The 12348-nt window shown below is 38.9% G+C and overlaps 1 protein-coding gene across 1 annotated transcript in view; it reads right to left on the bottom strand.

The window, feature by feature from the left end:
• Nucleotides 1–3908: 3908 nt before the first annotated feature.
• Nucleotides 3909–12348, bottom strand: part of LOC145393481 (THUMP domain-containing protein 1) — a 117494-nt gene continuing 109054 nt past the window's right edge. The window contains exon 8 of the mRNA XM_080267593.1: nt 3909–3977. The gene's annotated coding sequence lies outside the window, so the exon portion shown is untranslated. The remainder of the gene's footprint in view (nt 3978–12348) is intronic.

The raw sequence follows: 12348 nt of genomic DNA, 5'->3' as shown, positions 1-12348 counted from the left end.
ACTAAAATGTACAGCTCTGAATGTAAATTATCATATGGCCATTACTATGCACTGGGCATAATGCCCAAGAATATAATAATTGCCATACAGTAATCTCTCAATTATCTGGACGACCACTACCTGGACTATCCATTACTTGGATCCTGTGATCTGGCTATACCAAACCATTATTTGTACATTTTTTCATACTATCCAGACAAAATGCTCATGTTCGTTTGGAAATTATGGTTGTGAGAAAAATTTCAACCTGGACGAACAGGATAGCCTGGTGGTGCAACTGTGTCTGGCTGGTTAGTTTACCCTACGCCCACCAGAAACCCCCTCCTCGTTTGCTCTCAGTTCCCACGCAGCAATGTGAACAGTTGTTCTAGTGGTACACGGGGTGGTTTTGGGGGTTGTTCCTTACTTGTTTCTGGCCTTGCTGTTCCTCGTATTCCTCTTCCTAGGGTGTGTGATGATGACCCCTTCACCAAGGAAAAGGAAGAGGGTTGTGCTGACTCTTCAGAAGAGGGAGATCCTGGGTAGGATGATGCAGGATGGTCAACTCAGGAATGCTGATGTTGATTTATTTTTGCTAACTGTACTGTACCATGACTGTATTCCATTTTACCATGTTTTGTGTGCCCACTGCATTTTTAGGTCTGCTCTACCAGATAGAGTGGCGTTAAACAAGAGGAACAAGTGTTGTATGATGTACTGTAGTGGCCTTTTACACTGGCTTCCAAAATTAGGTTATGTATGAATGGAGGCAAGGGAAGAAGTCCACTATCTGGACAAAGCCACTACTCGGACATGACTTTGTCTCTATTACGTCACATAACAGAGGGATTACTGTATTTATACAGAAGAGGCATACTAACTTTTCAATTTAGTATAATACTAAACACTGATTACATTACACCCTCTCTAGAGCATACAAACATAAGTTAATAATAAAAATAAAATAATGATGTAATAATAACAATAACAGTACACTGATCTCCTTATTCCGCAGACTTGGTACCAAACATGGCAGGTGATAACAGAACTGCACATTAACTATAATACACAGAACCTATGGGATTTGTTTTAACTGGTACCAGGCAATCCAAGGTTAAGCCCAAATTTTCCATTTTACAACAATTTAGAACCACTATATACATACCTACTGTTGTGATAAGTACAAGAAACACACAGAGGCATGGTTAGGTTAACAGAAACTGATGAACAGGGCATAATAATGAAGAAACATACCACAAAGAGATTTAAGATGGGCCTGAGGTAAGGAGTTCTGAGGCTGGGGGTGGAGTTAGTGGTCTCCACCACAGGATTAACTCAAGTAGAGTCAGGTCTTTGAATCCCTTAAAGCCATCAGAAACCAACTCAGGTGCACAATAATGAAGTTTTATTTTGAAAAAAAAAAAAGTGCGATACCGGCAGGAGTGCAGATTTTCATCTAGCAGTGATAATGAAAACTGCTATAACTATTGTATCACTGTACATGTACTGGCAAGAAAGAGACATGAGGAGGGTTATACACTCGCTTCCAACCTCCTACAATTGCCCAGACAGAATACTGTACAAAGTACTCCGTTCCTGAGAGAATCTTCAATAGTTAATTTGAAATTCTCAACACAGAATATTAGAAAGAACCCTTAGAGTATGGAGATGTGATATTTTTTATTAATATCACTCAGCTAAGAAAACACCTCTCCAGAGGAATTACAATTAACCTATGAGCCAAATTAAGATTATATATAACCACCAAGTTCATTAAGTACATCAGTACAGTATTCCATAAAGTAGGTTTCATTGTACTGTTCTGATGTTAAAAGCTTCAGTGCTTTCATTTCTTGTGTATTACAAAAGGTTTACTGCACAAGTACACCAATGATTTAAAATTACACACTATACATAAACTACTTATATGTATTACTGAAAGACCCTATTGGTTGTGTGTGTGCAACCAAGGCTAGTCATCGGCAACAACCCATTTTACATATAATGCAACTGACACGGAATGATGTGGTTGCTCAAACACACACACGTACCTGTAATGTACACAGCCAACAACATGCCTCTCACAATTGTTTTAATAGCAGAAATTTTAAGAGCAAGCAAAATTGACCACATTAACAACCACACCAATAAAATGGGTAAAATATTGATAGAAATCTTGCTGTTTTTCGCAGACAGTTCTATGTCAGATAATACAGAGAAGGCAAAGAAGACAGCAATATAGTATATAAGTACTATACAGTACTATGTAGTATGATGGACAAATACTGGGTGATGTTGGAATGTTTGTAAAGATAATGAGCCTATTGAAAATGATCAAACTTGGTATAGCAAGAAAAAGATTGCCATATCATTCCATGCAACCCATAGTTAGTACCTGTATTGATCCAAAGATAATCCAGAATATGTGAGAAATAACTACATTGTGTAAACATCAGTTTACTCTTAGTTATCAGTTTTTTTAAGTCTCTTACACATAAAGAACAATCCATGATCAAATTTATGTGAAGGTGGTACATTCTGCCTACTATATTTTTCAGGTTCACAGAAAAAGATAAAATACAGCTGGGAACTTCATACAATTTACAAATTCAAAAGTTGAGCACAACCTCTTTGCAAAATGGCAGTGACATGAACAGTGAGATAAACTCGAGTTGTGCTGTTGTACAAGGCTCGACCATCCATTTTGCTATTTGTTATTGGATTAGTTATTGTATTAGCAACCAACTAACTCATAAGTGGTAGGGTGGCCCATCCCTACCTTCATGTGGTGTGCACCATTAGTAGACTTAGTGTCTGTGCATGTGCAATCAATGGGGAGGGTGCAGCTTAACAGCAGCAAATTTTCTTTGTTTTCTTCTGTTTTTATTTCTTTTTGTCTGTACTTCTCTTTTTTTCTCCTTAAATAGGGTAGGACTTATGGAAGTTGTGGCAACCAGGTTTACCTGAGGTAGTATTTTTTGCTGTGTTGTTTGTTTTTGTCTTTTTTTTGGGGAGGGAGGGGGTGTTCAAAATTTTCTAATAAGACATAAGCAAAAATCAGTGCCCCTTGATGCAGTAAGACTGTCTCTGAAACTGCAAAAGCATTTAAGTGTACAGTACATACTGCAGCGAGGGGTTTCACCTCTCGTGAAAAATTGGTGATTATCCATTTATGGAAAGGAGTCACTGGCTGGGCTTTCATTGGCTCTGCAGCCAGTGTGTAACACCTGCAGATGAAGTCCTGACCAATGGGGGATATTGCTCTACAGTAACACCAAGAAAGATCTGGTAGAGGAGGTGACGATGCCAATCTTTGAGGCAATTTATAGGGCATCTTGAGCAGATGAAAGATGCTCCAGACAAAGGTCTCTTCACCAGGGGTTGCCAGCCAGTCTCAAACAGGGGTATTTGCTGAGGTACTTAGAAAAAGCATTGAAGATGGTAAGAAAGACTTAATGAAAGACATAACCATCATAAGTAATCAATTTGAAACGAAAACTGTTCATAACCAGCAGGTACTAGTCATAAAACCGAAGGATGGCACAAATGTTTGGACAAGTCATGTTTGTTCAGACATCATCAGACACACTCTTGACCTGGTGAACTCGTAATGAAATTTCCTTCTGAGGGGGCTAAGACTGAAGTTAACTGGGTTCTGAATCATCATTTTGGTTCTGATGATGATTACTTTGTATCTGAGCCAAGGAAAATGATGCCAAAGATGACCAGAACTGACCTCTTTCCCTCAGTGACTCAGATATTATTCCTAGCATTTTTAATAACAAAATTAAGATGCATGTGGAGAACGGTTGCACTCTGAGCCTCTTCTTTACAAGAAGTAAGAACGATACAGAAACTGCTGTCTTAAAGTTGTCTCCTGAAGTGCACTCCACCACAGAACAGGGCAATTACATATTATATATGTTTAACAAGATGCTGTGCCTTCGACATATTTTGGGTTACTTAGTGTTATCACTGCCAGAGTTTTGGTCACACATCTGAAAAGTATACTAGAATGAATGATGATCCTAAATGTTTTTTTGTGACTGTATAATAGTGTCCCAAATGCATAAACTGCACTTCCATGAGTCACAGAGAAGCTTATTTCATTTCTCAGTTGGTTGCTCATTTTGCATCTAGCAGAGAGTGTTTAGTCACAACTTCTCGTAGGAACAGATTAATAGAAAACACAAACTTTGTCCATTCAAATAACCAATGATAACCCTCTTGAGTCGGTTAAAAATCAGTCTTCTAAACATTCATTCTATCCATAATAACTGTATTATCCATCATCCAATCCTACGTTGCCCCCATGAGGAGTGTAGGAACCGGGGCTAGGCAAGTTGGTCCTGATATTTAAGATGAGAGTGACCAGCCTCACTCATCCTTGTGTGGCATTTCATGAGCAATAAACCCCAACCACCCATTGGACATAAACCTACACAGGCTCAATCTGACTGGAGCACCTTAATTACCCACTAAACCACCAGGTGCCATAATTTGGTTATATAGTTACCACCCAGCATGGTAAATGACCAGGAAACAAATTGGCTTGTCACTCAGTGTAGAGTCACCCATGGGCAGAAGGAAGAGGCAAGAAAGACAGAAGATGGAGTGTAAAGGCATCCATAGGCTGAAGAAAGAGGAAAGAATGAAGGAAAGAAAGACAGAAGGGGAAGGAAAGAAGAGAGGAAAGGGCAGGCACCCAAAGCAGCACTACATTGAGTGAGTGGATGGTGAGCACCCCCACCTACCACTAATAAATTACTATCTGTAAACTACAGTATTACAACTGAATTTGTACAGTATATCAACCAGCTCATTCAGGCACTGACTGAGGCTTCATAAGGGTTTGGTCAGTTTCTCGAAGCATTTTCGTTGAAATCTGGTGGACTGCTTGTTTATGGTGATTTTTATTTAATCAACAACCCTCAAATGAAATCTTTTTCTTCTGAACTCCTTGATCTGACTGACCAGAATAATTTTTAAAATTATGTTCATGAATCTATTCACATTTTGGGACACGACCTTGATTTGATCTTATCCCCTGCTGGCTGCAGTCAGATACTGGATGTGGAGGCTCATTTAAAAGACCTTTTCATAACGGAGCACACTTTGATCACTTTTGGTTCTGAAATCCCAAAACCCCCTTTCTTACAAAAAGGTTACAGTATCAAGTTCAGAAATTACAGGAATATTTATCATGATCAGATCTGTTGTGATGCTGATCAGCATCTAAACTGCACTGATTCTTCTGATGATTTTGTGAGTATATATAATAAGCTTACGCCTAGCTTTGATCATCATTGTCCTGAAGTAGTAAAGATAACCACTGTACATGATAATTCTCTGGGGATTGGTCCATCCATCAGTTCTTTGCACAGACAACATAGGAAAGCTGAACATGAATGACACTGGCAGCAGACCAAACTGACTCAACTGCATAAATTGTCTGTGAGAAGAGCTATCATTCAAACTGTAAAAGCCCGAGAAGCAAAGTATTACCAATTGATTTATGCAGTGGTGATCAAAAATGCTGGCAATGATTTTGAATAATCTGACTGATCAGGACAATATGACTGCTAAACCTTCTTTATCCAATGCCCAACTGGCTTCTGATTTTGTTTCATTCTTCACAACATATCTCATACATAAAGTGAATTGGATAATACTTCTTTCAGTGAGGAATTCTCAGTCGAATTCAAGCCAAGGTACATAGCAGGTCATGTACTTAAATTATTTAATCCACTGGACATTAATAAAGTTGACTGTTGTATGAGACACCTTAATAACACATTTTGCTCGCTTGATCCATTTAATGTGTCAAGAGCTGCCACATGTGTATGAATATGCAGCAGAAGTTATTTGTAAAATGGTAAATAGATGCTTCTTAGAAGAAAACTTTGTGCAGTCCGAGAAATGTGCCTTGCTCCAATCCCTGCTTAAGAAACTTGGTGTCAACACAGACAGCATGTTAAATTATCGTCCTGTCTCTAATTTGTCATTCTTGTCAGTGAATACCGAGCAGGCTATACTCGAGTAACTTCATCACTTCCTGAACAAAACAGAATTGTGCCCTATTCACCTGGCATAAAGGAAATATCGCTGGACTGAACTGCATTAACAAAGATTCATAATGACATGGTGGCAAACACCTGTAATATGATGTCCACTCTCCTGGTTCTATTAGACTTGTCTGTGGCCTTTAACAATGTGGATCAGGAACTCTTGCTGGAAGATCTGCAGTTTCATGGCATCCAAGATACCCTTTTACTTCTCATGTCTTTACCTGTCCAACAGATTTCAGAGTATGTTATTTGACCAGGCTTGCTCAGATTCAGTTCCCCTTCTGTTTGCAATCCCCCACGGATCCATTATGTCCTGTTTTATTTACAATATATACAAGTAGTTTATACTCTCTACAGGATGCATCCTATCATTTTTATGCCGATGACAAGCAGCGTTATGTTAAGATGACCAATATTAATGATATTCTTTCCTTCATTATTTCCTCTTTCTTCTGCCTATGGGTGACTTTACACTCCCTCTTCTGTCTTTGTTTCCTCTTCCTTCTGCCTATGGGTGACTCTACACTTAGCGACATGCCAAACAGTTTCCTGTACACCAGGAAACCATTTACTATGCTGGGTGGTAACCATATAACCAAATTTTGGCACCTGTTGGTTTAGTGGGTAATTACAGTGCTCCAATCAGACTGAGCTGGTGAAGGTTTATATCCAAGGGGTGGTTGGGGTTTATTGCTCATGTAATGCCACTCAGGGATGAGTGAGGCTGGTCATTCTCATCTTATATGCCTGGACCAACTTGCCTAGCCCTGGGCTCCTATGCTCCTCATGAGGCAACGTAGGATTGGGTGATGAATGAATGAAGAATAAACTGGAATTCCTAATGTCTGATTAAGATCTGAATGGCAAAGAGAGACTTAAACTGAATGATTACAATGGAAATCATTGTTACAGTATATGCCAAAACACAAGGGATGGTGATGCTGATAATGCCCTGACTTTGACAACTGGCAAGTTACAACTTCACCCAGTCAGTTCTGCCTGAAATGCGAATGTACAGTACAATTCAGAACTAAATTATAAAGAACATATAAATCAAGTTGTCAGAATTCATAAACTGCATTCTGTAAAACGGTTTCTAAATTGAAGATGCCCCTTAACACTGGTCCAGATAATGGTTTTGTCTCGTGTTGATTAGTGCAGTTTATTATGGATTGGTCTTCTAATTACTCTACTAAAGAAGGTTCTGTCTGTGTTGAACAGGGCAGCAAGTATCTTTGCTCTTCCCCCACGAACCCTGACTACATTATCCCTAACTGAGTTATGCTGGTTCCCAGTAAGGCTAGAACAGGATTTAAACTGTGTCGCACTACTTTCAAGGTTCTTCATTGTGGTGAGCCAAAGTATCTTTGTGAATTGTTGAAACCAGCATAACTCAGGGATAATGTAGTCAGGGTTCGTGGGGGAAGAGCAAAGATACTTGCTGCCCTGTTCAACACAGACTGAACCTTCTTTAGTAGAGTAATTAGAAGACCAGTCCATAATAAACTGCACTAATCAACACGAGACAAAACCATTATCTGGACCAGTGTTAAGGGGCATCTTCAATTTAGAAACCGTTTTACAGAATGCAGTTTATGAAAGACTGACGAAGAGAGTGTATGTGAGTGAGGTGGAGGGGGGAAGAGGGAGGGGGAGGCCGAGGATGAGATGGAGGGATGGGGTGGAGAGGTATAGGAGAGAGGGGGGTGTGAGTTGGGAGCAGGGTAGTGAAATGGCGGGGGACAGGGCGACTTGGAGGCAATTTGTTTGTGGCCACCCCAAACGGGATTGAGGCGTCTGGCAATAGATAGATAGATAGATAGAGATGTTACGAAGAGATGATCTTTTGCACCTTGAAGAGTCTAGAGCTGTTCATTAGTCATCTTTCTCTGACCAATCTTCTTCCCAAACAGACTCTAGGTTATATAATAAATTGCCATTACCCATGAGGCAACTGACTTCTGTTCAGTCTTTTAAGAGGCAGCTGAAACCCTTTCTCTTTTCATGGAGCTATAATCTGGGGTGAGGTGTTGTGACAGATGATTATAGGATTTAAATTGCTGCCCCTTCAACTGATTATGCTTGTATATGAATGATATCAGTTATTTTATTTTTACTCTAAAAGTATTGAATATGTGTCGAGTACTAGTGAATTCCTTTCTGAAAGAATGGTGCCATTGAGAAACAAAAGACTACATTATTACATTATTACAATTATGGTGGTAGATGGAGGCACTCACCATCCACTCACTTGGTGTAGTGCTGCTTTGGGTGTCTGCCCTTTCCTCTCTTCCTCTTCTGTCTTTCTTTCCTTCATTCTTTCCTCTTTCTTCAGCCTATGGGTGACTTTACACTCCCTCTTCTGTCTGTCTTTCCTCTTTCCTCTGCCTCTGGGTGACAAGCCAAATTGTTTCTTGTACACCAGGTAGTCATTTACTACACTGGGTGGTAACCATATAAACAATTTATGGCAAGTGATGGTTTAGTGGGTAATTAAGGCGCTCCAATCAGATTGAGCCTGTGAAGGTTTATATCCAAGGGATGGTTGGGGTTTATTGCTCACGTAATGCCACTCAGGGATGAGTGAGGGTCATCACTCTCATCGTAAATGTCAGGACCAACTTGCCTAGCCCCGGGGCTCCTACACTCCTCATGGGACAATACAGGACTGGATGATAGATGGAAGGATGGATTATTAACATTATTATTTTTATAAGTATTAATATTATTAGCCATCCATCCATCATCCTATCCTACGTTGCCCCATGAGGGGCGTAGGAGCCCAGGGCTAAGCAAACTGGTCCTGATATTTAAGATGAGAGTGATCAGCCTCACTCATCCCTGAGTGGCATTACGAGAGCAATAAACCCCAACCACCCCTTGGATATAAACCTACACACGCTATATCCAACTGGAGCACCATAATTACCCATTAAACCACCAATAGCCATAATCTGGTTATATGGTTACCACCCAGCATAGTAAATGGTTTCCTGGTGTACAGAAATCCATTTGGCTTGTCACTCAATGTAGAGTCACCCATAGGCAGAAGGAAAAGGAAAGAATGATGGATTTAAAAGACAAAAGAGGGAGTGTAAAGTCACCTGTAGGCAGAAGGACGAGGAAAGATTGAAGGAAAGAAAGACAGAAGAGAAAGGAAGGAAAGGAGGGAGGAGAGGAAAGGGCGGACACCTGAGAGCAGCACTACATTGAGTGAGTGGATGGTGAGCTCCCCCACCTACCACAAATGAAAATATATCTATCTATCTATTTAGCTATCTATCTATCTATTTATCTATCTATCTATATATATATATAATGTACAGGGCTACAGTTGATTTGAAGTTGATAATTTTGTATGGCCCGCGAATGATGTTAAAACTATCCTAATGGCCCTTAATAGGAGAAAGGTTCCCCACCCCTGATATAGGGCATACTGTACGTATATGACTGGGGACACGCTTGACAGTCTAATCCCTGAGGCTCACCAATTCTCTTAGACTCCACACACCTTCATGTCACATGTAAAGAAATTATATTAAAATTCAGTTAAGGTTCTGAAGGAAATGTCCGGATTATCTAAATATGCTTGTCCTAACTGGGATGAACATGAAAGAAATGTGTAGGCAAAGCCAAAGCAGACTAAAGATTGTTTGGAAATGACCACTCTCTTGGAGAGGGAAATTTATGGGAGACAGAAAAGCAACAGCAAGAAAGACAGACACATATTCTGCCCTCAGATAAGTACATAGTAAACTATTTTGAGTCTAATGTATATATGTTTTTACAAACTGTACCATTAAAATTTTCATTCAAAAGCTGAATACTGTAATAAAAAATGAAATTACACATCTCATGGAAGAACTGAGAGATAGAGAGAGAGAGAGAAATAGTTCCTACACCACACACTTTTACTGATAACTTGTGAATGACTCTGTGCTCTACTATACTTGTTTACAGATAATAAAAATTGCCTGTAAAAAAGAAACAATTTCCAATATACAGTGCTCTGAGTCTGCTGATGTGCAGGCTTTTCAAATATAGTAGTTACAATATAGTGTTACAGTAACGTGAAAACTAAAAAATAATCGGGAAATTTAAAAAGACAATAGAAAAACATTTACAGTTTCTACACTACATTATGAGGAAAACTAAGTGATATTCAAACTATATATAATGTGTGCTTAACCCTTTCACCTGAAGGAAGTCTTTAAAAATTTTATTCTGGCTACCACCAGGCAAGTTTATGCAGCTCAGCAGACATCCCCTCAAAATGGAATTAGAACCTATTTCCATGAACTTCTTCAGACTTAAGGACATCACTGTTAATCACAGCTGCCAGACAATTTCATTGAGTTTATGAAAGACCCTCCAGGCTGAAAGAAATAAGTGTTGTTGACTTAAACCATATAATAAATGAAATTATATAGTACTCGCAGAAACATGCAATGTTCAAGCATTCATGTACAACATATAAGGAAAATCAGAACTCGCATAGATATTCAGCACTATCTCTGTGATACTGCATATCTTGAGTAAGATTAATGCTACAAAGAGGTATTCGAATGAGTGTGAATTACAGTACATTTAATCTGAGGGGTTTGGTAAGTGCTTCAGAAGACTAGCTATACATAAAACAAAGCTATTACTGGTCCCTCTATTATCTCTAAACTTTTATAAATCCCATATAAAAGCAACATTCACCCTTTCACTGCCAATCATACAAATAAATAAGTTATCATTCACTATTTGTAACAGTTATATATGCCACCATTTCCTATTACCACTACAACAATGAATTTATATTGTACTCTGGCTACTAAATAGCACTTTTATTCAGACGAGGAAGGAACTCTAGGACATGAGTTATCTCCTTCAGTCCAATTACATATTTTTAATTCTATTCCCACTACCTTCAAATTATTTAATTCTGCTTAGGAAAAGAAATGAGGTTGTGAAGGGGTTAATGGGATTGTTTCTAACCTCTTCATTTCAGACTGTTTCTCCAAAGTTAACCAAATTTTCTGGAGGTAGTTAAGAATATGCAAAAATATTACATCACTGCACAGTATAAAAGGATAAAATGCAGTCTCCATTAACTTCTACATTGTCAGGCTCAGGGGTTAATAGTAGTGTATATATATATATATATATATATATATATATATATATATATATATATATATATTACTGTAAAAGTCCTCCACTCCAGCCACCAATAATCCAAAAATCCTAATACTGTACAGTACTGTACTCCGAAATTTTCAAAGTGAAATTTTTCAAATTTTTCTGGGCTTTATAGATTTATCTGGCTTGGACTTGCCCTTGGACTTGGATGTACCTGCCTGAAACTATTCATCTACACTTCTGTGCATTTCTGGTGAGTAAAACAATAACCCATATCATTTTAAGTGTTTATCCAATGATCATGTACACTCATGATCACTAATTTCTGCTCAGGGGTGCCCCCTTCATACCCCTACATACCCAGGGAAGACATGAGGGGGGGATGAAACTAGATCCACCTGCCTCTACGCTAGCTCCCAACATTCCCCTATACGCCTGTCATTCTTAACTGGCGGGTACATCTCAACCTCATACTTTACACTCATGGTCACATTACTAATACACAAGCATAAAACACTAGGATATGTAAAAAGCATATAACTTTGAACATGCTACAGCAAGAAATTAATGCATTATAAGGTTGAGAGTAAAACAAAAACCTTAACAGCTATCCCAGGCCTCATGCACTGGGTACTTGCATGAGCCTGCATGCATGCATATACTGTATATATATGTGTGTGTGTGTGTGTGTGTGGTGCAAAGCAGTGTACCCAACACATAAGGCCTGAGGTGACCAATGATAATGTTTTTTATTTTACTGTCAATGTCATAATGCATTAATGTCTTGCTGCACCATGTTGATAGTTATATACTTTTAACATATCCTAGTGTTTTATGTTTGTATTAGTAGTGGGACCAAAAGTGTTAAGCATGAAATCAGCTTGAGATGTAACTGCCAGTTAAGAATGATGGGTGGGGGGGGTGACCATTGATAATGTTTTTTGTTTTACTGTCAATGTCATAATGCAATAATGTCTTGCTGCAGCATCTTGACAGTTATATACTTTTAACATATCCTAGTGTTTTATGTTTGTATTAGCTGTGGGACCAAGAGTGTTAAGCATGAAATCAGCTTGAGATGTAACTGCCAGGTAAGAATGATGGGTGGGGGGGGGGTGTAAGGATATGGGAGAGGGTTGGGAGCTGGGGTTGAGGCAGAAGCTCATTTTATCCC

The sequence above is a fragment of the Coenobita brevimanus genome, chromosome 24 (genome assembly GCF_032717465.1).
Source record: "Coenobita brevimanus isolate Jiangsu-jjx chromosome 24, ASM3271746v2, whole genome shotgun sequence".
NCBI lineage: Eukaryota > Metazoa > Arthropoda > Malacostraca > Decapoda > Coenobitidae > Coenobita > Coenobita brevimanus.
This window is presented reverse-complemented; position numbering and strand designations above follow the sequence as displayed.